At 41.8% G+C, this 22,471-nt stretch overlaps 2 long non-coding RNA genes across 4 annotated transcripts in view; both read left to right on the forward strand.

Annotated features, from left to right (window-relative positions):
- Nucleotides 1–6: 6 nt before the first annotated feature.
- LOC115304350 lies at nt 7–8,181 on the forward strand. Of its 2 annotated transcripts, none has more exons than XR_003914394.1 (4): nt 7–250; nt 1,490–1,581; nt 2,306–2,354; nt 7,869–8,181. It is a non-coding gene; the product is annotated as an uncharacterized LOC115304350 (long non-coding RNA). The 2 variants fall into 2 exon arrangements; XR_003914395.1 differs by having other exon boundaries at nt 7–124.
- Nucleotides 8,182–13,928: 5,747 nt separating this feature from the next.
- Nucleotides 13,929–22,471, forward strand: part of LOC115304351 — a 29,211-nt gene continuing 20,668 nt past the window's right edge. Inside the window, exons 1-4 of one of the 2 annotated variants that reach the window (XR_003914396.1) lie at nt 13,929–14,012; nt 14,314–14,465; nt 18,888–18,955; nt 21,583–21,654. This is a non-coding gene — a long non-coding RNA (uncharacterized LOC115304351). Of the gene's footprint in view, nt 14,013–14,313; nt 14,466–18,887; nt 18,956–21,582; nt 21,655–22,471 lie in introns of those variants that run through there. The other variant, XR_003914397.1, reaches the window with a different exon arrangement.

The following is a 22,471-nucleotide window of genomic DNA, read 5'->3' on the forward strand; positions in this document are numbered from 1 at the left end:
GCCCAGCCCTGAGCCCCTCTGCGGGCCGGGAGCCCGGCTGCCTGGGCGCGGCCGGGCAGTCGCCGGGTCCGGGGAGACACGTTGAAAAAAACGCTACGCTGGGGCCCCAGAAACCACAAGACAGGTTTTATGAACCGCCTCCCACCTTCCCCGGCTCGGTCTCTTAGCTATACTGAGATGCACAGGGTCTCCCCACCCTCGGCCCAAGCGCAGAGGCAGTGAGAATAATCATCTAGGAAGGGACATTCCGGTAAGGACGCGGAATCCAAAGGAGGAAATAAAACAATAGCCTTTGTTCTGCTTCTCGACCGCTGCCTCTTTAAGAGAATCCACCAGGAAATGGGAGATCGGGTTACAGCCTGCAAACGGGGAAATGTGGGAGAGCGAGCGCCGGAGCGCGACGCCGCCGGAGACAAAGCCGTGCGGCCGCGCCGCAGACGCGGGGGGACTGCCGGGCGGGGGGATTCCCCCGCGAAGGTGGGCTCCCCGAAAAGAGCAGGCGCCGCGCGCGCCCGTGGGGAGGGACAGCGGCGGGGAGCGGGGAGGCAGCGGCCGCCGCAGGCGCTTCCCCAACCGGGCAGGCGTTCTGGGGAAGGGAAGGCTGCTGGGCAGTTATCAAAGGCGGTTGCGTTCCTTTTCCGGACCCCCCCTCCTCCCCTTCCTGCCGTTTCGAAATCCGCTGTCCATTTAAAGAAATAGCGGCCGCTACCAACCGAAATAGGTGACTCGACTGCAAAGTTGACAGGACGTGTTCCTGAACATAATACCCCCTCCCCGGGACCGCGTCTCTGAAACCCTCATTGGCGGGTTGGATAACCCTGAGATCCCTCCAGGGGGGGAATCTTTTGCTGGAAAAACAATTGAGGGGAAGTAAAAGCCAGCGAGGCTGTGGGTTCTAGCCTCGAGCACATGGGGTCTGATCACTGTTATTTTTATTGTCATTCGTAGTCTCTTAAAACGCTGTTAAGTATCCACTGCAAAACGCTGAGAACATAATTATGTCTTAAATTCTAAACCCCGCTGATACATGCATAAGGGTTTAATGTGTGGGTGTGTATTGTATTACAAATATAAATACGTATGTATAAATATGTACCTAATGTGTATATAAATACATGTAAAACAGGACAGATTTCCCAGATCCCCACCCTATAGATGTCTCCTACTCATCTTCAACTCTCCACATAATAAAATGTGTTAGGACCTCTTCACACATCAAAAGAACATTCTGAACCAGAATTGATTAAGGGGGTTGGGGTGGAAGAGTCCTACTGCTGGAAAGGTGGGAATAATGGGTTTTTGTGAGCCTCCAGAGATCTCAGCAGTTTTTGTTGGCTGGTACTTCTATCGTCCCCAAGAGGGCTCCTGTCCACACCAACTCCTCTACCTTAGACTAGCTGCCCTCCACCCCTATCTGACACCCTCCTTAGCTCCTTAGCGCCCCCCCCCCATTATTTCTCTGCCTTTGATCCCTCTACTTATGTTCCAGACATTGACTCCTATTGCCGGATTAAATCCTATAAACCTGTATATCACGTACTTATCAGTAAGATCTTTGGCAACTCTCAGCTTCTGTAAAAGGTGGGAAATAGTACTTATCTCATAAGAATTCAAGTAAATTTATACAAAGTACTTAATTACCTGAGTACTTGCTACATATTATATGTGCTCCATGTTAGCTACAATTATATAACCTCAGGACTGAATTAACTTTACTTCCATTCCTTATCTCCTCTCTTACCTTCTCCAAGTGACTCATAGAAGTAATTTGAATTAGGAAGTGTGTGATTCCAAAGCAAAACAATAGTTGTAGAAAACTGTACCTTCAGACTACAGGTTGGCAATCTCTTTCTGTAAAGGGCCAGATGCAAAATATTTGAGGGTTTGTGTGCAAAGAGGCAAAATCGAAGACACTATGTAGGTACTTTTATAACTAGAAAGAAAATAAACATACACATTTTTTTCTTGACAAAATGTAAAATGTAATAATAATAATTGTAATCAGGTCCAATAATCAGAGGAATGGAATTCCTTGGGGGGGGGGGACAACATTTTACTTAGTTTAACACCTGTTCGGAGTTAGTATTCTCTATCATCAAAACTAATTGTTTATCTGTTAGTGCTGGTCTGTAATGAAATTGTACACATTTCATTTTCAGAAATACTTTCTCACCCAGATAGGTCCTGACAAATAATCCATGAACATATGATTGCAGTTCAGTATATCCATTGCTTAGAAGGCATATATACAATTCTCTTAGAATTCTATTAAGTTCTCTTGCTATTTCCCCTTTATACATTGCAGATGAATCACTTTCAATGGAAAATTAGGTGGAAGTCCCTCAGTTGCACAGGTAAGTGGATGTTAAATGAGGAAATTTCCTTTTCACTTGCATCAAAATTCAAAAACCACTATTGGAATTGTAGTTTGAGGTCAGAAAAATGTAACTGCTGTAAATCTGTGTTGGAATGGAGATCTTCTTGTTTTCATTTTTGATAGCATGGGAAGTTTATAAAGCACCTTGATCAGTATTTGTGATTTCAACAATGTTATGCCAAAATGATTTGACTGCAGCGTAAACTTCACACATTGCTCTGTTTTGCCTTTTTAGGTTTGATTCATGAAAAACATCAAGTCTGTAGCAAATGCTAATTTCCAAAGACATTCAGTGTTCAATAATTATGGTTGAGGGAAGGTTTCACTTATTTATTCCCACTTGCCAGTTGTTTCTCTATTTCTTATTACCTGAATTTTTGGCAAATTGGGCATTTTTTTTTCATATTCCATTGAAATTCCTAGGTTGTCTTTGTAGTTTTTCTCCCTGTAGAAATTACAGTTTTCACCTTTAATGATAACAGTTTATCTTCAAATATATTATTCTAGTATAAGAATATATAAGAAACTTACAACAGCATAATTCCATTTGTCGCTCTCCCATCCTTTATGATACTGGTATACATTTTACTTCGATGTGCTATAAAACTAAAATTATTGTGGTTTTTTAAATCTTTTTTATTTTTTTAAATTTTATTTTTATATATAGTTTATTGTCAAATTGGTTTCCATACAACACCCAGTGCTCTTCCCCACAAGTGCCCTCCTCCATGACCATCACCCCCTTCCCCTTTCCCCCTCCCCCTTCAGCCCTCAGTTCGTTTTCAGTATTCAATAGTCTCTCAGGTTTTGCGTCCCTCTCTCTCCCCAACTCTCTTTCCCTCTTCCCCTCCCCATGGTCTTCCATCAGGTTTCTCCTGTTCTCCTGTTAGACCTATGAGTGCAAACATATGGTATCTGTCCTTCTCCGCCTGACTTACTTCGCTTAGCATGACATCCTCAACGTCCATCCACTTTGCTACAAATGGCCATATGTCATTCTTTCTCATTGCCATATAGTATTCTATTGTATAAATAAACCTTGTGGGGTTTTTTTTTATATTTAAAAAATTATAAGTATATACATGTAATAAAGGTACTAAAATATATGTTTCTTTTTAATTTGCCCAGATATTTGTCCTTTTTTTCTGGTACTTCTTAATTTCTTCTTGAAGATATAGTATCATTTTTCTTTGGCCTCAAGAACTTTTGGCATTTCTTATAGTGCAGTTTGTTGGAGATAAAGTCTCTCAGCTTTTCTCTGTGTGGGGATGTCTCTATTCCACATTCATTTTTGAAGGATGATTTTCAGTATATAAAATTTTGGGCTGACAGATTCTTTTTCTTTTTGGCACTTTGAGGATGTCACTCCATTTCTGTCTCCATTATTTTTTATTAGAAGTCATCTGTAGTTCATATTCTAACTCCCTGTGTACAGTATCTTTTTTTTCTCTAACTGCTTTTAAGGTCTCACTAAGTTCAGTTTTCAATTTTTTTTTTAATTTTTTAAGGTTTATTTATTTTTTGAGAGAAGAGAGAGAGACAATGTGAGCAGGGGAGGGTCAGAGAAAGAGGGAGACACAGAATCCGAAGACAGGCTCCAGGCTCTGAGCTAGCTGTCAGCACAGTGCCCAACATGGGGCTTGAACCCACGAACCGTGAGATTATGACCTGAGCCAAAGCTGATGCTTAACCGACTGAGCCACCCAAGCGCCCCCAGTCTTCAAAATTTTGACTGTGATGTGTCTAAGCATAGTTTTCTTTGTTTTTATTCTTCTTGATGTTGGCAGCAACTCTTGGACTATAAACTGGTATCTTTCATTAGTCTTGGAAAATTCTCATCTATTGTTTCTGCTCACATTCTCTCTCCTCTCTTTTTATTACTTTAATGATACGTATATTAGACCACATGACATTGTTCCATAATTCTAAACTAACTCTCCTTTTCTTCTTTCTCTTTGTTTTTCAATTTGGATGCCTTCTATTTATCTTTTTTTTTTTTAATTTCTTTCCTCTGTTTCCATCATACTGGCAAGCCAGCCATCTAACTAATTCTTTTTTTTTTAATTTTTTTAATGTTTTATTTATTTTTGAGAGTGAGAGAATGTGAGCAGGGGAGGGTCAGAGAGAGGGAGACACAGAATCTGAAGGCTCCGAGCTAGCTGTCAGCACAGAGCCCGACGCGGGGCTCAAACCCACGAACGTGAGATCATGACCTGAGCCGAAGTCGGAAGCTCAACCGACTGAGCCACCCAGGCGCCCCCCCCATCTAACTAATTCTTACTGTGTTTTCTGTTTGTAGCATTTTCATTTTATTATATTCTCCATCCCTTTTCTGAAGTTGCCCATATCTTCATACATGGCTTCTACCTTTTCCTTTAAGTCCTTCAGCATTTTTGTCACACTGTGACAATTCTAAAATCTGGGTTCTTTCTTGGTTCATATCTATTGGTGTTTTCCTTTCTTGACAATGGGTTACATTTTCTTGTTTGTGTATGTGTCTTGATATTGTTTACTGTGTGCCAGACATTTTATGTGACAATACAATACACAAAGAATTAAATGACGTTTTCCTCGAAAACAGGCTAATACTTTTTTCTAGAATACCACCAGAATTGGGGCTGAGTCTATCAGATGGATAGTTAAGCTAACTTTGAGGTTGGTTAACAGTTTTTTAGTTTGATTGAATTCACCACTGACTTCAAATATTTTGAAGGCAGGACTAGGACTTTTCCTGCCAACAAATGTTGATTTAGAGCTCTTGTTCTCAGCTTTGCGGCTCTGCTGGATTTCTTCTTTAGCCTTGGGAGAGCATCTCCATTCTCATCTACTCCCATCCCCAGTCTTCAGCTCAGGTTTTGATCTGTTTGTGGGTTTGAGCCCCACTTCGGGCTCTGTGCTGACAGCTCAGAGCCTGGAGCCTGCTTCAGATTCTGTGTCTCCCTCTCTCTCTGCCCCTCCCCTGCTCATATGCTGTCTCTTTCTCTCTCTCCCAAAAATAAACATTAAGAAAAGACTCTATTAATACATAAATATTAAAAATTAAAAAGAAAAAGACTTGCTTAGCTGCAGCCCAATGTATCCCTGAGAGTTTCTCCCAGCTCTTCTTCTTCATGGTCTTTGTGTTTGTGTTCCTCCCTGTCAGTGACTCTCTGTGAGAAAGAACTGTGGGGTAGTATGGTTCGCTCTGTGCCTGTGGCTCCCCTAAACTCTAACCTATGCACTGCCCACACACGGCCATCAAACCTGTTGGAAGTTAGGCTGATTTCTTCTCACCATCATCTATGGTGGATTTCTTTGCCCTCCACTCCAGACAGGGGTGAGAGACATCAGGAATCTTTTCTCTCATCTGAAGGATTGTCATTTTCTGAAATTTAGTTCACTTCAACTCCTCCATACTCTCATCTCTCTGACTTTTTTTTTTTATTTTCTTCTTTTGTTAATGTTTATTTGTTTTGGAGAGAGAGAGAGGGAGAGACAAAGTGCAAGCAGGGGAGGAGCAGAGAGAGAGAGGGAGACACAGCGTCTGAAGTGGGGTCTGTCAGCACAGAGCCTGATGTCGGTCGGGCTCCAACCCACGAACTACAAGCTTGTGACCTGATCCGAAGCTGGATGCTTAACTGACTGAGCCATCCAGGCGCCCCTCTCTGACTTTTTTAAAACTATAATTATGTAGGTTATTTGGCTTGTATTGGGTGTTAGGGAGTGAATTGTGGCTCTTATGACTCACTACATACAAACTTGATGAGGAAACTGTATATCATTATCCTCCAAAAGAGTGATGAGGACAGGCAAGGACTGGGGAAAAATGAACAATTAAGAATGTGTGGAAATGGATGGGGTTCTTGGTGGCTCAGTCGGTTAAGCATCTGACTTTGGCTGAGGTCATGATCTCATGGTTCAAGCCCCACATTGGACTCTGTGCTGACAGCTCGGAGCCTGGAGTCTGTTTCAGATTCTGTGTGTCCTTCTCTCTCTGCCCCTCCCCTGCTCACACTCTGTCTCTCTCTGTCTCAAAAATAAATAAACATTAAAAAATTGTTTTTTGTTTTAGAAACAAAGAATGTGTGGATTATTTAATTTAAAAACCAAAGCCATTATCATCATATCATATTATATTTTTTAAACGAAAACAGTATGTTAAACAATACAAACTATAGTAAGAAACACCATCCATACATCTCTGTGAAACCAGAATTGCTTAACCTAAGAGGAGTCTGTTACAACTGGTGGGGTGGGAAAGAAGAAGAGAAATGTTTATGCTCGTTCAAGTAAGGCATCGATTTTGAAATCTTGAGAATGACTGTCCTAAACTACATATTTCCTTTATTATATCAGCCAAGGTACAATCAGAAAAGCTGAATCATGGGAAGGGGGGAATGCAGTATGTGTGTATATGTGTATTTGTGTGTGTGTATTCACTATATATTTGTATATATACTGTATATATATAGTGATCCTACTTCTCTGATTGCATGGTGACTAATATAGTAAAGGATATATATATATATATATATGGCAGGCAGTTGGGAAGAACAAATGGATGTAAAGTGGGTGAAATTAAGAGCAAGCTAGAATACAAAAATATGAGCCCATGAGGATGCACCAAAACCCATGATATTGCCTCTGACCTTGATGGTCTAGGTGTCCTATATAAGCGAGGGCACTTGGCATGTAACTAAACACACACACACACACACACACACACACACACACACACACTCACGCACACCTGGCCCAGGAGTTGCTGAAGATAAAGGAGGATCTTGGCAGAGGTTGATCAGTCATAGGCTCAGCTGCTGCCCACATCAATGAGGTGCGGCAAGAAATAAATGACAGCATGTGAGAGCTATAAGATGTCTGCTGCTTCATTTCTAACTCCTCCCCGCCCCCCCCCCCATCACATAAGACTCTCTCTTGTGGATCACCCGAACTGAAAACATAGAAGTGAATTCTGGGAATGTACGTAAATCTAACCAGGTGTTCACATTACAAAGTCACTACAGGGGTGCATGCGTGGCTCATTTGGTTATGCATCTGGCTCTTGATTTTAGCTCAGGTCACAATCTCATGGTTCATGAGTTCAAGCCCCACATCGGCCTCTGGGCTATCAGTACAGAGCTCTTGGAATTCTTGAATTCTCTCTCTCCTTTCTTTCTGCCCTACCCCTGCTCGCTCGCTTGCACTCTCTCTCTCTCTCTCAAAATAAACATTTTTTTTAAAGTTAAAAAAATAGCCACTGCAATAGTTTTCCCTAAGCCCCCCTCTGACAGTGTGATTTTTAGAATTTTTCATTACCATCACATCTTTTCCCATTTAACCTTCAAACTACTCTCTTCTGTATGCCTTCTTCCTATGGTTTCCCCAGCTTTCTTACTAATGCCACAATGTTATCAACCTCCAACTATATGAACCTCAAAATACTTTTTGAGATGCTGCTCTCTTTTATATCATGTATATTGCCTATTCCCAAATCTCTCTGTTTCACTTGCAGATTCTCCTCTATTTTTCCAGTCATCTTCCCAGAAGCAGCAGCTCTTCAGTTTGGGTTATTGCCACTTGTCTTTTTCCACCACCAAACGTCTACGGTTCATCTATAATCTACTGAATATGTCTGCTCAGATCTCTTCATTTGTTTCCCTTTATCTGCAAGGGATATATTCCAAGACCCCAAAACCACAGATAGTATTGAACCCTACATATACTATGTTTTTTTCTATACACACATTCCTACCTGGAATAGTTTAATTTGTAAATTAGGCACAGTAAGATATTAACAATAATAATAAAGTAGAACAATTATAAAAATACAGCATAATAAAAGTTATGTGAATACGGTCTTTCTCTCAAAATATCTTATTGTACTCTAACCATCCTTCTACTTGTAATGATATGAGATGATAAATTGCCTACATGATGAAATGAAATAAGGTGAGTAGTATAGGCTCTGTGAGTTCATGTGAAGCTTCCATTGACCTTCTGGTAACAAGTCAGAGGAAGGATCATCTGCTTACAGGTCGCGGTTGACAGAGGGTGACTGAAACCATGGACAGTGAAACCACGGCTAAGGGGGAAACTCCTCTCAGTTCTGGCTTTCTGTCCTGTCCTATATTACTCAATTTTTTACCCACACACCTAAACTGTGAAACTATATGTTTTCTGTCAAGCAGTACCTGACATTCACGTCTTTTATAAATCAATCTCACACTATATAAATGGAAGGTATCCAAAAGATAAGGAGTCGGAGTGCTAAAGTGATGTATTATGTGAAAAACTGTTCACCTGTCCCCAGATTATGACCCAGAGGGTTCAGAAGACATTTCCTTCATCAGGGCTTTAAGAAATGCATTGTTGGGGTGCCTGGGTGGCTCAGTCAGTTAAGTGGCCGACTTCGGCTCAGGTCATGATCTCACGGTTCGTGGGTTTGAGCCCCGTGTCGGGCTCTTTCCCGACAACCCAGAGTCTGGAGCCTGCTTCGGATTCTGTGTCTCCCTCTCTCTCTCTGCCCCTCCTCCTCTCATGCTCTGTCTCTCTCTCTCAAAAAAAAATTTTTTTTTAAAAAGAAATGCATTTTTGAAAAAAATAACATCTGTGCACAGTTTTGTATTCCTCATTCTCTATAAGCCATTAATGCTATCATTAAACTGGGTTCCTTGAATTCCTTGGGGATAGTGGGATATTGGAATGATGGGCACCAAGTGACATAACTACCTTAACAACTAGAAACCAGGGAAAATTGTAATAATGGAAAGAGATAAAGGGATAATCAGAATGGCTTGACCTTTGGCATTGGCTAATTCACTGTAATCATCCTAGAATTGAAATATATAGACGCCATACTAATGTCTTCCTTGACTTAAATATACAAAAAAGCTCTAGGTTTGGAGTAAAGACTTCTGACTTGAGTCCCAGAATAGATAACCCTAGATCCTCCAGTGATTCCCAGGCTTGATTCAGTCTGGATCAGTTAGACACAGAGTTCCTTGTTAGGATGAAGCAAGTCTCCTCAAGGAAGAATCCTGCTTCATTGCCAAAATGCATACTGTAAATGTTCCACCTGCCCTCCCCAAAGACACTGTGGCAACTTGTCAGTATCGTTGTACATGAAGGGAGGGGAAATAACCAGAATTTGGGGGTATTACTCATTACTAGCTCTGAAGTAGTGATGATTCTGAGAACCCCAAATGTCACTGTGGTATGACAGTCAGAGTGAAGCCTAAGAAATCAGGGAATTAATGGAGTTTTGGCCTGAGCCCAACTCACAGTGGACCTGGTGGAAGCCCAAAACCACTCCGTGATTATTTTCCAGTTCTGAAATGCAGAGTTTACCTATTCAGCAAATGACAGAATCCCCACATTTTTCCCCAAATTATAGAGTGAGGGCTTTATGATAGAAAGGGCCAGGAGGAAGTCCCTACAACTCATCTTACTTGCCAAACTGGTAAACTGGAAACAATAAAGCAATCTCAGAATAGTGCCACCACGAAGGCTTTAAAAAATGGACAAGTGACAATTCTAATACGTCCCCATGTATCTCACCTATTCGGCCTAGAAGAAAAGCTAGATTTGGGGGAATGATGGTAGAGTATAGTAAATTTGATTCTCATCAATTCTAATTCAGGTCATAATTCTAATCACAGCTGCTCTTCCAAATGAGGTTTCCATATCAGAGCAAACTGATACAATCCTTGGTACTTCATGTGCACCTCTTGATCTGAATAATACTTTCCCTTTTATCTTTCCTAGTAAAGACTACAAAAAGCATCTTGCTTTCAAATGGTGAGGCTAGCAGTGTACCTCACTGTCCTAACCATTACCCATCATCCGGTGTAAAAATATCTATATTGCCTCTCCATTCCACAAAATATCATCTTGGTCCATTGTAGTAATGACAGCATGTTGATTGGACCTGATGAGCAGGAAGTAGCAAATATCTAAAGGGTGAGAAATAAAGTTCATAAAAGTTTCAGGGCCTTCCACCTTAGTGACTGCCTCTTCTGACCTGGCGCATGGTTGAGAGATCTTGCTAAGGTGAAAAAGTTGCTGCACCTAGCTGCCCCTACTCCAAAGACAGAAACACAACATTTAGTGGGGTTCCAGTGTTCAGTAGAGACCAGTGAAAGAGAGGCGCACGCAAGTTAGGTGCCAGCCCCCCACCCCCCGGCATTTGAGCCCTTTGTTCCAGAAGGCCCACTGATATTTGAAATGTCTGTGACAAATAGGGATGTCATATGGGGCCCTTGGCAGGATCCTAGGTGAATTATAGTGCAGTCCTGTAAGATTTGGAGCGACGCTATACCATCTCCTAAAGATAAGCACTTGTCCTCCTTTGAAGAAAGAGCTTCTGGTTTGCTACTGGCCTCTGGAAGAGACGGAATGCTTGACTTTGGACTGCCGAGTTGCAATAGACTCTAAACTGATAATTTGCGGTATTGTTTAACCCATTAAATTACTATGTTGGGCATGCACAGGGCACTGCAACATGAATAGAAATACTATATATAAGATCTGGCTCAGGTGGGTCCTGAAAGTACAAGTAAGTTGCATCAGCAACTGGCTCCGATTCCTGTGGCTCTTAGTCCTATTAATTGTCTCCGCCCACACCTCTGGCCTATCGGGAAGTCCTCTGTGACTACTGTACTAAGACAAAATTCAGGCCTGACTACAGACAGATTTCTTGGGTACCCTGACAGCACTGGAAAGTGGATACCTGCCATGCTACCGCCCCAGTCAGAAGAGGCCCTAATGACCACAGTTATGGAAAATCCTCCCAGGGTCTGACCTGGATATAGATTTGCCTGTCCTGCCTGCAATGCTTCCGGCAAAACCACCTTCTGTGAAACACAAAAAGCCTCATTCATCCTCGTGGTATTCCACAATGGCATTGCTTTCTGAACAGAAAACTGATTTTATACCAAATGAGTGACAGCAATGAGCTCAAGCTCATAGAATTCACTGGGTTTATCATGTTCTCCATCACTTTGAAGCAGTTGGCCAGATAGGAGAGTGGAATGGCCTTTTGAAGACTTCGTTGGGGTGCCAGCTGGAGGACAGCACTTCTCAGGGCAAGAATAGGGTCTTACAGGATGCAGTATACACACTGAGTAAGCAACCTCCATATGGTGCTTTTTATCTCAGTTCCAAGAATCAAGGGATGGAAATGGGACTGCTCCTCTTATTAACAACTCAAACAGTCCACTAACAAAAACCGTGCTTTCCTGCCCTCAACTTGGTGTGCTGTCGGTTTAGAGGTCTTAGTTTCCAAAGGGAGAGTGCTTTCACTAGGGATACAAAAATGATTCCATGAAACTAGAAGTTGAGGCTGCAACCTGGCCGTTTGGGTCTTCTCATGCCACTGAACCAACGTGGGAGGAAAAAAATGGCTTGCTATATTAGCTAGTTGATGGGCCCTACTCCTCAAGGGGAAATTGGATTGCTGCTACACCGTGGGGGGAAATCTCTGGAATTCACCAGATCCTCTGTGGATACCTCTTCATATTCCTATGTGCTATGAAAAATGTTGATAGAAAGCCACAACAACCCAATATACCAAGACTGCAAATGATACAGATCCTTCAGGAATGAAGGTTTGGGTCACCCTTTAGGAAATCTGAATGCTTGCTGAGAGCAGCTAATACTAACTGGAGAGTGGAGAAAGGAGGTTGTAAATACCAGCCATGACCATGTGAGCAACTGCAGAAATGAGGATTATAGTAGTTATATTTTCTCTTTGATATGAATATATTCATACATGTGTATATAGAGGCACATGCACACCATTTCTTTTTCTCTCTCCCATTCCTCTACTGTCTAACATAAAATATTAACTTTATACATTAGTATGTAAGTTACAAGAGACCAAAGGAGTGGGATCCAGCTAGAAGACAAATGAACATCATCTAAAGATGGATCTCATTTGTGTATTCTTTGGGAAAAATCTGTGCCTTTTCAGTCATATAAGGGGTAGTTACATTTTCCTAAGTGGGAACATGATTTTGCTATTATCTTTATTTGGAAGTGGTTACAAGAAGATGTGTAGCTGCCTAATTGAAAAATAGTAGGCTACACTGAATTGGACTGTGTTCCAGAATTCCCTTCCCATTATGACTCTGAGTTAGAGTTGGCCAAAAGAAGAGCCAGATGAAATCTGGATGGTAGATGTAAGGTAGAGACCACTACTTTCAGAAGTTATCTACTTTTTTACTTATGAATATACTTGATTTGTATGTTGTGATTACAGATTTATCTGGACTTGTTTATACAATGTCATTTTAAATTTCTACCTGTCCCATTTTTTCTGTTTCTTTTTTTCTCCTTTTATAGCAGACACAGTAATGATCAGTAAGTATTCCAGATGCTGTCCTATCTGAACACTTGCATTTATTTGTTTTAATGTAATTTATTGTCAAGTTGGCTAACATACAGTGTATACAGTGTGCTCTTGGTTTGGGGGGTAGATTCCCTGTGATTCATCGCTTACACACAACACCCAGTGCTCATCCCAACAAGTGCCCTCCTCAGTGCCCATCACCCATTTTCCCCTCTCCCCCACCCCCTCCATCAACCCTCTTCTCTGTGTATAAGTGTCTCTTATCGTTTGCCTCCCTCCCTTTCTGTTTTAACTGTTTTTTCCCCTTCCCTTCCCCCATGGTCTTCTGTTACGTTTCTCAAGTTCCACATATGAATGAGAACATATGATACCTGTCTTTCTCTGACTGACTTGTTTCACTTAGCATAATACCCTCCAGTTCATTCCACGTTGCTGCAAATGGCAGGATCTCATTCTTTCCCATTGCCAAGTAGTGTATTCCACTGTGTATATAAACCACATCTTCTGTATCCATTCATCAGTTGATGGACATTTAGGCTCTTTCTATAATTTGGCTATTGTTGAAAGAACTGCTATAAACATTGGGGTACATGTCCCCCTATGAATCAGCACTCCTATATCTTTTGGATAAATTCCTAGCAGTGCTATTGCTGGGTCATAGGGTAGTTCTATTTTTAATTTTTTGAGGAACCTCCACACTATTTTCCATAGTGGCTACACCAGTTTGCATCCCCACCAACAGTGCAAGAGGGTTCCCATTTCTCCACATCCTCACCAGCATCTGTTGTTTCCTAAGTTGTTAACGTTAGCCACTCTGGTGTGAGGTGGTATCTCAGTTTGGTTTTGATTTGTATTTCCCTGATGATGAGTGATGTTGAGCATCTTTCCATGTGCCTGTTGGCCATCAGGATGTCTTCTTTGGAAAAGTGTCTGCCCATTTCTTCACTAGATTATTTGTTTTTTGGGTGCTGAGTTTGGAAAGTTCTTTATAGGTTTTGGATACTAACCCTCTATCGGATTATGTCATTTTCAAATATCTTTCCCCATTCCATTGGTTGCTTTTAGGTTCGTTGATTGTTTCCTTTGCCTTTAGGAGAGGCAACCCAAGCCTCAGCTATCGACATGAAAGTGACATATGCGGTTTCTGGCCCAAAGCTGGGAAGGGTGGGTTTCGGTTTTCCATGTTTCTTTTATCCATTGCAACAGCTTACAACATGCTGGAGGGAAAAGCCTTCATCGGTCAAGTCCTTCAATGACTGTGCAGAGCGGATCCTCCCACCTGCATTGCTGTGTAGGCAGGACTGAGATGTAAGTTTCATTTGTGTTATATCAGTGAGGTATTGACGTTACTTATCATCACAGCATGAAGTAGCCTATTGCAACAAATATGTTAAAATCTTTGGAATGATTCATTCTATTTTTATGTTTTTTATGTTTAGTGTGGGGGGGGGGGAGGGTAGAGTTCCATTACTGCTTGGGAGCCTAGCCAGTATTAAAAATATGTTTTCTTCAGGATCTCATTGTTTATATTTGTGTAGCCAGATCCTTCAGAGTATCTGGACCACACTCCACTGTAAGTAGAATCACATTTTTTCTTGCAAATACACAGGTGCCCACCGCTGGCCTCCAGGAACGTACGAAAAGTTCAGCAAACCTACTGTTGTTGCCCAGATGTGTTTCTGAATTCCGAAACTTTGGATGTAGCAAAGTAATATAGCACGTCTCCAAATCAAATATTTAAATGATTCGGCAGCCAAACTCGTGAGTATACAGAATAAGTAGAATAAGTGCAGATAATTAAATAGCCTCCAGGGGCGCCTGGGTGGCTCAGTCGGTTAAGCCTCTGGCTCAGGTCAGATCTCACGTTCTGGGTTCGAGCTCCGCGACAGGCTCTGTGCTGACGGCTGGCTCAGAGCCTGGAGTCTGCTTCCGGTTCTGTGTCTCCTCTCTCTACGCCTCCCCCTCTCGTGCTCTGTCTCTCTCTGTATCAAATATAAATAAAACATTTTAAAAAATTAAAAAAAATTAAATAGCCTCCAGTGATTCACATCACTTCTGCCACCAAATTACGGAACAATTTGTTTTTTTAAGTTTTCTGGGTTACGAATAAGGTGGTTTTTTTTTTTTAATATTTTATTTATTTTTGATACAGGGCGAGACATAGCATGAGAGGGGGAGGGGCAGAGAGAGAAGGAGACACAGAACCGGAAGCAGGTTCCAGGCTCTGAGCTAGCTGTCAGCACAGAGCCCGACGCGGGGCTCCAACCCACGAACGTGAGATCTGACCTGAGCCGAAGCTGGAGACTCAACCGACTGAGCCACCCAGGCACCCCCGAATAAGGTGTTTTTGACCTGTATTTCTCTAAGTAGGCAACAAAGTAATTAACTAATAACTTATTATTTGTTAGGGACAGTCTAATTCTAAGAATCAATTCTGGCTACTTATAATTTGTGTTTTCCAAGCCTCTTTAGCAACAGTGCATTTCAGATGGTCTTTTACTAGCAACATGATCACCAAATGGAGCCCATTTCCTGATGACCCCATTTCCGCATAATTTTTACTGATTATAAATTTAAATTTTGGATACAAGATTTTAAAGATATTTATTACATACATCAACATGCTTTCATAGCAGGTCAGCTGAAATAATGAGAAGATCTGGAAACTATGGCATATAAAAGATACTTGAAAAAACCAAGGATATTATAAAGTAGAAAATCATGGAAACTGTCAGGGGCACCTGGGAGGCTCAGTCAGTTAAGTGTCAGACTTTAGTTCAGGTCTTGATCTCATGGCTTGTGAGTTTGAGTCCCACGTCAGGCTCCGTGCTGACAGTCTGGAGCCTGCTTTAGATTTTGTGTCTCCCTCTCTCTGTAATTCCCCCCTCCACACACACACACTTGTGTGCTCTCTTTCTCTTTCTCTCTCTCAAAAATAAAGAAATACATATATATAAAAGAAAATCATGGAGACTGTCAGGTATGTTAAGGACTTTTAGAATTTCCAAAGAAACTTTAGAGGTCTCGTATCCTGACCTCTCCTTAATGTAAGAATGCTATCCTGAAGCTTTCCTGGTAGATAATCACTGCTCTTCTGGAATGAGTGACCTCTCTACTTTCTAAGGCGAGCCTCTGCATTATTTATGGGCCCAGCACGCTTCCGCTGCACCACTCTGCTCGGCCTCCTCTGCATTATTTAATTGCTAAACTGATACGTAGTTTTCCCTTATATTCAGAAGCTTATTACTCTTTTTTAAAGTTAATTTATTTATTTTAAGAGAGAGTGAGGGTGTGTGCAAGCATGAGTTAGGGAGGGGCAGAAAGAGAGGGAGAGAGAGAGAATCCCAAGCAGGATCTGAACTGACCTCGCGGAGCCTGATGCAGGTCTCGAACTCACAAACCATGAGATCATGACCTGAGCCAAGATCAAGAGTCGGACACATAACTGACTGAGCCACCCAGGCACCCAGAGAAGTCTACTACTCTTACTGACAATCCATCTAGGGGACACACACACACACACACACACACACTGTTATCTCCAGGATAACTTTACCCAGTTCCTTCAAAACGTGCCAGAACATAAATGTTCATATGGCGAGTTTCTGAACTAATATCCAGAAATGGAGGTGATAAAATGACTGAGCAGAACTCACAATAAGAAAGAATTTTCTGAATTAAGTTCTTCAATTATGAAGCACACTGCTTTCCAGCATGGAGACCATCTTATTTGTAGTAGTAACACAACAGGGTGGGGGACCCTTTGATCAGAAGAACTTTCTGCCATGAGAGAAAAGCGTGCTGACCTCTTGAGTTTTCCCCCACTTCCAAAACTGCACGGTTCTTTGATTCTAAATGGTTGGGAAATGATGAAACAAAACTTCTTTTCCAGTTCTTTCTTCCCCCCTTAATGAATAATTAACCTCACATTAAATCATCCTTCCTAAGGAAGGTTCTGAGTTTGTTATACCCAGCTGTGTTTGAGTCAGTGTGAACTTTTTAAAAGGCAACTTTTGCAACGTTTCCAGCCGAGGTGCCAAATATTGATTTGGGGTCACCAGATAGCATGCGTGTCCTGTTCTCATTTTAGTGAAGTATGTTTTATAAAGTCAAATTGGATTCAAAATATTTTTTTAATATTTTGAGTTGGTATAGATGTGATTGTATGGCTGTTATTGAGGATGACTTTTTTCTCATGTGATACTTTATTCTTTAATTGTCAGAACTACAGTTAGCAATTTAAAAATAAAAAAAGATTTTAAAACAAAAAGTACTGTTAGTAAAGGCTGATGTCCTATAAGATACTTCAAATTGTACAGAAATGCATCACAAAGTGTGAGAGCTACTATAGGCAAATCTCATTAAGCACCAAATAAAATTCTATAGAAGCCTTCCTTCTTATCTGACATGATCTTGATGGGCTATTGGTTAACAATTGATTAATTGGAAAAGTTGCTGAGAATAGCACATACATTTCCGAAGCATATAGTATACTTTATTTATTTTTTAACATTTATTTATTATTGAGAGACAGAGAGAGATAGAGCACGAACGGGATAGGGGCAGTGATAGAAGGAGACACACACAGGATCCAAAGCAAGCGCCAGGTTCTGGGCAAGCTATCAGCACAGAGCCCGACGCGGGGCCCAAACCCGCGAAGTGAGAGATCATGACCTGAGCCGAAGCCGGACGCTTACCTGACTGAGCCACCCAGGCGCCCCAAGACTTCGTGTTTTAATTTGGCCAACCTCTCCTAGTTCGTTGTCTCCCCTCCTGCAGACCAACAGCTATTCCTGGTACTCACCCCTTTTAGTTTTTGCATATGCTGAATGTAGTTTTTGCAGAAACCACAACTCTCTTTTTACACAATGTCATCAGTTTATTCAATATTTTATTAATTTGGGTAATTAAAACAACAAGCACAACTGATAGAAACCAGTTTGGGAACAACTAGGAGTGCTTGATATACACAGAACCTAACTGGAGGGAGTAGATGTGCCTAAAGCATACTAGAGAGTGTCTTCCAACACTACCAGTGGGCATGGGTGTGCCGTGGGCACACCCCTCATAGTATGTTTTACAGAGGGAATGAGAAACATGGGTTAGTCTAGAGAGTATGTTAAGAGGAATTTCTTTAAGAAAATTACTATAGTGTCATTGTGCCCCAATATACAATGGCGGGGGGGTGGTGTTACAGGCATGATTGTGGCTGGCTCACAGGTGCCTGTGTGAGTTAGAAAAAGGCACTCCTCCAAGGCAGGGTTTAATTAGAGGTAAGTCTCAGCCTCCTTTAGCCCCCTGTGTGTGGTGCCACTTAGGTGAGCCCTTTTGTGTAGGGCACAGCCTACATAACAAACACAGCAGCCCTGGCTCCTGGGAGAGAAGATGGATTACAGTTAGGGGGGAAGGGAGATGAGCTGATCTGTAGCCATGCACAAAACATGGGGCAGAGAAGCAGAAGGATGGGAGAGAGCTGACCTGTAAGGTAGGAAGACTCAGTCCTCGGACAGATTTTGCGACAAGTAATACAGACGGTCTTGTCTAGTCGACCTGCAGATTGTCTTTCCTGTGGCAGAAAGTTCTTTTAGCAGAAAGGCCAGCATAGTCTCTATTCATATTACCGCAGGCTTCTGGACAACTTCCTGCTCCAATTCCCTGCTACTCCACCTCCCCCGCTACTCCACCTCCCCCACTGCTCCATGTCCTCTACCACCACTGCTCCCAAGCGCCCTGAGAAGATTGCTAAGAAGATCACTAAATCAGATCAACAACATTCCTTGCTGTTTTTACTGACCTTGGAAGCTTTTCTACTCCATTCAAATATTTCCCTATTTATTAGGTGATACCTATGGCTCCTTTCACAGATGACAGAACAGAACCTTTCATTCTAGAATTCATTATGAAAAACCACATGAAAATGCCTGGTCGACATCTCACATCGTAACATTTATTCACCCTCAAGGGTTAAGAGTCATAATGCATAATGATTGACCAGGAAAAGAAATTAAAGAGCAAAGGAAGAAAACCAAGAAAAGGGTGCTATGGAAAGCAAACTAAAATCCCTCAGTTTTGCCATCGAATTTATCCAACCACTCCTGGACAGAGAGAAGTTGATTTTGAAGTTGGTTTTGTCTCATTTCTTTTGCTTCTTTGATTGTGTTTTCCTTTGTCATTTGGTATTAGAGCTCCACCTTTGAGCCAGATGACACCACTAAAACTTCCAATGAGCCTTGAAGATTTTTTTCGTAAACGTAAGTACTATTAATACAAAATAGCTAATTATAAGGCAATTTATTTATTGTGCTGCCGGTGTTTTTTTTTGTTGTTGTTATTTTTTGTACACTGTAGAACTTAAACATTGAAAGGGATGGATCCTTCTCTTTACTCTGAACCTGTCTTAATTTGCACGTTCCTACACAGGGAGATTACTGCCAATGCATGTGTGACTGTCCTTGTCTTGCTGTCTGTCATTTTTAACTTAGCTTCAATTCACTTTGTTTCTCTGTTGAAATGCTCCTTGCTTGTGCGTGACTGTTCTTACGTTTCCTAAAGATCAAATGGTTAACCAAACATGTGTATCATTTGAAACGAATAATCATGTCTTGTCACATTGAATATCTCTTTTAAAAATCTTGGGGCACCTGGGTGACTCAGTCAGTTAAGTGTCTGACTTTGGCTCAGGTCATGATCTCTCAGGTCATGGGTTCAAGCCCCACATCAGGCTCTTTGCTGACAGCTCAGAGCTTGGAGCCTGCTTCGAATTCTGTGTCTCCCTCTCTCTCCCTCAGCCCCTCCCCTGCTCACATTCTGTTTTTTTCTCTCTCTCTCTCTCAAAAATAAATAAGCATTAAAAATTTTAATTTAAAAAATCTTTAATGCCAGCTACTAGGAACCCAGCTCTCCTCTCTCACTCAGAATGAGAGTATTCACAGCCATCGGTCAAGAACACATACCTGGGGGCTTGCTCAGTGGCTCTCAAACTTCAGAGGCTTCTCACCCAGAGGGCTAGTGACAATACAGATGGCAGGGCCTCTGTAGGTCTGGGATGAGACCTAAGAATCTGTATTTCTAACAAGTTCTCCTGCCGCCGACCCGGGAAGAACATCTTGGGAATCAACCCAAGCATCTCACTTCACAGCTTAAGGAAACTAAGCCTTACAGAATTGAAGTGAGTGACTCAGAACCACCCAACCCCACCCAATAGTGGCAGAGCCAAGACCAGCACCCAGGCCTTCTGACGTTCATGTGCTAATTACCCGCGGATCTTTTTTTCTTTTTTAAAGTTATCAAGTGTCTACATTACTCCCTTCCTACTGCTTTGGCTCTGGTCAGGATCTCAAATATCATTTTGCTCCTTCTCTTTACGAATCTTTCTAGTGAAGTCGCACAATAGAACGTGGTGTGAATCCTATAACCTCTTGGTGGAACCAGTCCTGCTATTCCCCTTCTCCCTAAGAAAAAGTCCTGTGCCTCAGCCTTGGTTCATTTTTCTTTCTAGAAAAACTTTTGCTGAACGCTTAAATGGCAAATTCTTGGTAAAATTCTCCCATTTGCATTTTGGTTTGGGAGAAGATTCTTCTCTTCCTTTTCTTTCTTTCTTCCTTCCTTTCTTTCTTTTCTTTCCTTCTTTCTTTCCTTTCAGAACTTGCCTTTCTTTCTTTGCAGAGCATTCTTTCTCTTCTTGCAGAGCTTTCTTTTCTTTCTTTTCTGGCAGAACTTTCTTTTCTTTCTGTCTTTATTTTTTCTTCTTTCTTGCAGAACTTTTTTTCCTTTCTTTTTTTTCTTTTTTCTTTCTTACTTTTCTTTCTTTTCTTGCAGCACTTTCTTTTCTTTCTTTCTTTCTTTCTTTCTTTTCTTGCAGAGCTTGTTTTAGATAACTATTTTGACCTCCTGTTAATAAGTTCTTGGGAACCTTGAGAAATCTCTGCCTTTCTTTGCAGGACTTTTGTTTTTCAAAATAAATAAATCTGAAGAAGAAATCGCTTAATTTCTCATTATTCTGTCTCTGATCAGTTTTGATTTTAGTCTCTATTTGGCAGCCTCCCTTTATTCTGGCAATGGCTGCTTTCCTGCAAGTCTGTCCTCTCCAGGGGAGCTGTCTCTTCCTTTGCTGTCTCTTCTCACCTGACCTTGGCTTCTCCACGATTGCTTCTCTTATGTGCCCTTACCTCATATAATCTCTCTCTTCCTTCCACTTCCCCCCACTAATAATTTCCTATCCAAGTCTCTTGAGTTCCAGTCAGTCGGCCTCCCTAGCTTATCCGTTGGCTGACATCATCTTTGTCTCTTCCTGCCTGAAACATAATTTCCTCAGATTGAATGCTTATTTTCCAAACCTCTCCGGGAGAAAGTATGCGATGGAGAAAGGTACGCATGGACAGAGCACCATCGAATTCGCTATCTTAGCCCCGTTACTTTAGAAAAAGTGGCTTGGATGGGTGAATCACTCAGCTTCTCTGGGCCGCCCTTCCTTAGCTGTGAAAAATAAACAGGTCAGTCTAGCAAGGGTCGTGAACTCTGATGATGCCAACAGAGTCTGTGCACGTTCTGTAAATGAGCTGGTGCAGGGCTGTGGACAGGTGGGGGGTACTGTAACATCCAAAGGTCATCTCAGCTACTAGTTCTCATTACAGCCGTGGGGAAATGCTGGATGTTCAGAGTGGCCAGGTCTTCTGATTTTTCAAGAGTGATTCTAGATCTCTTAAAACTGTGAGCTCTCCTTTTTTAAAAAAATGTGGGCCCCTAATTCAAATAAGGAGTCAAACAAAGCCCATCTCATCGCTGAGCCAGATTTGGCCCTGGCTGCCAGTTCGTGGCCTTTAAAGGAGCAAAGTCTAACACTTCATGACTTTTTGGTACTCTCTTTTTCCTTCTGTAGCTGAAAGCAGATGACAGAGAGATCTAGGAGGTGGCAGGGCCACCAAAGAGCAGGATGGAGGCCAGCACCCGGGTTTCTGAATCACCAAATGGAAGAGAGCTACCACAGATCAGGGCCACCCCTCATCCTGGCCTGTGATGTCAATGAGAAAGAAGCTATGATTTTGTTTAAGGTTTATATTTTCAGCATTTATTTGTTACTACAGTCAATATGATCTTGATGAACACATTCTTTTACTTGGGTTGTTTTAAGGGTCAAAAAAATTATTACATGCAAAGCTCTTAGAAGAATGTCTGATAGGGGCCCCTGGGTGGCTCAGTCGGTTAAGTGTCCGGCTTCGGCTCAGGTCATGATCCCATGGTTGGTGGGTTCGAGCCCCACGTCAGGCTCTGTGCTGACAGCTAGCTCAGAGCCTGGAGCCTGCTTTCCATTCTGTATCTCCCTCTCTCTCTGACCCTCCCCTAATCGTGCTGTCTCTGTCTCTCAAATATAAGTAAAAAAAAAAAACAAAACAAAAACAAAACAAAACAAAAACAAAACAAAACAAAACAAAACAAAACATTAAAAAGAGTCAATCAGTTCAAGTTCTGTCACTGTAGGGACATGTAATCGAAACCGCTGAGAGGCTGAATGGCTTGCTAGAAACTCACCCTACCCGTCAGGACTTCAGTATAGATTAGTTGATCTATTTTAGCTAGGAAAAAGCTGGCTGCTCTAGGAATGCGACTGGATGGGGAGAAGGAGTGCACATGATTTCAGAGCTGGGCTGTTACTTATAAGGGAAGGCCTGGGACTGGGGTGTTTGGCAACCAAAAAAAAAGGAATGGATCCTTGGTGAGAAGGGATGGACGAGGCAAGAAGAACCACACAATAAGATAAGATTTTCAAC

The sequence above is a fragment of the Suricata suricatta genome, chromosome 10 (assembly GCF_006229205.1).
Source record: "Suricata suricatta isolate VVHF042 chromosome 10, meerkat_22Aug2017_6uvM2_HiC, whole genome shotgun sequence".
Taxonomy (NCBI): Eukaryota; Metazoa; Chordata; class Mammalia; order Carnivora; family Herpestidae; genus Suricata; species Suricata suricatta.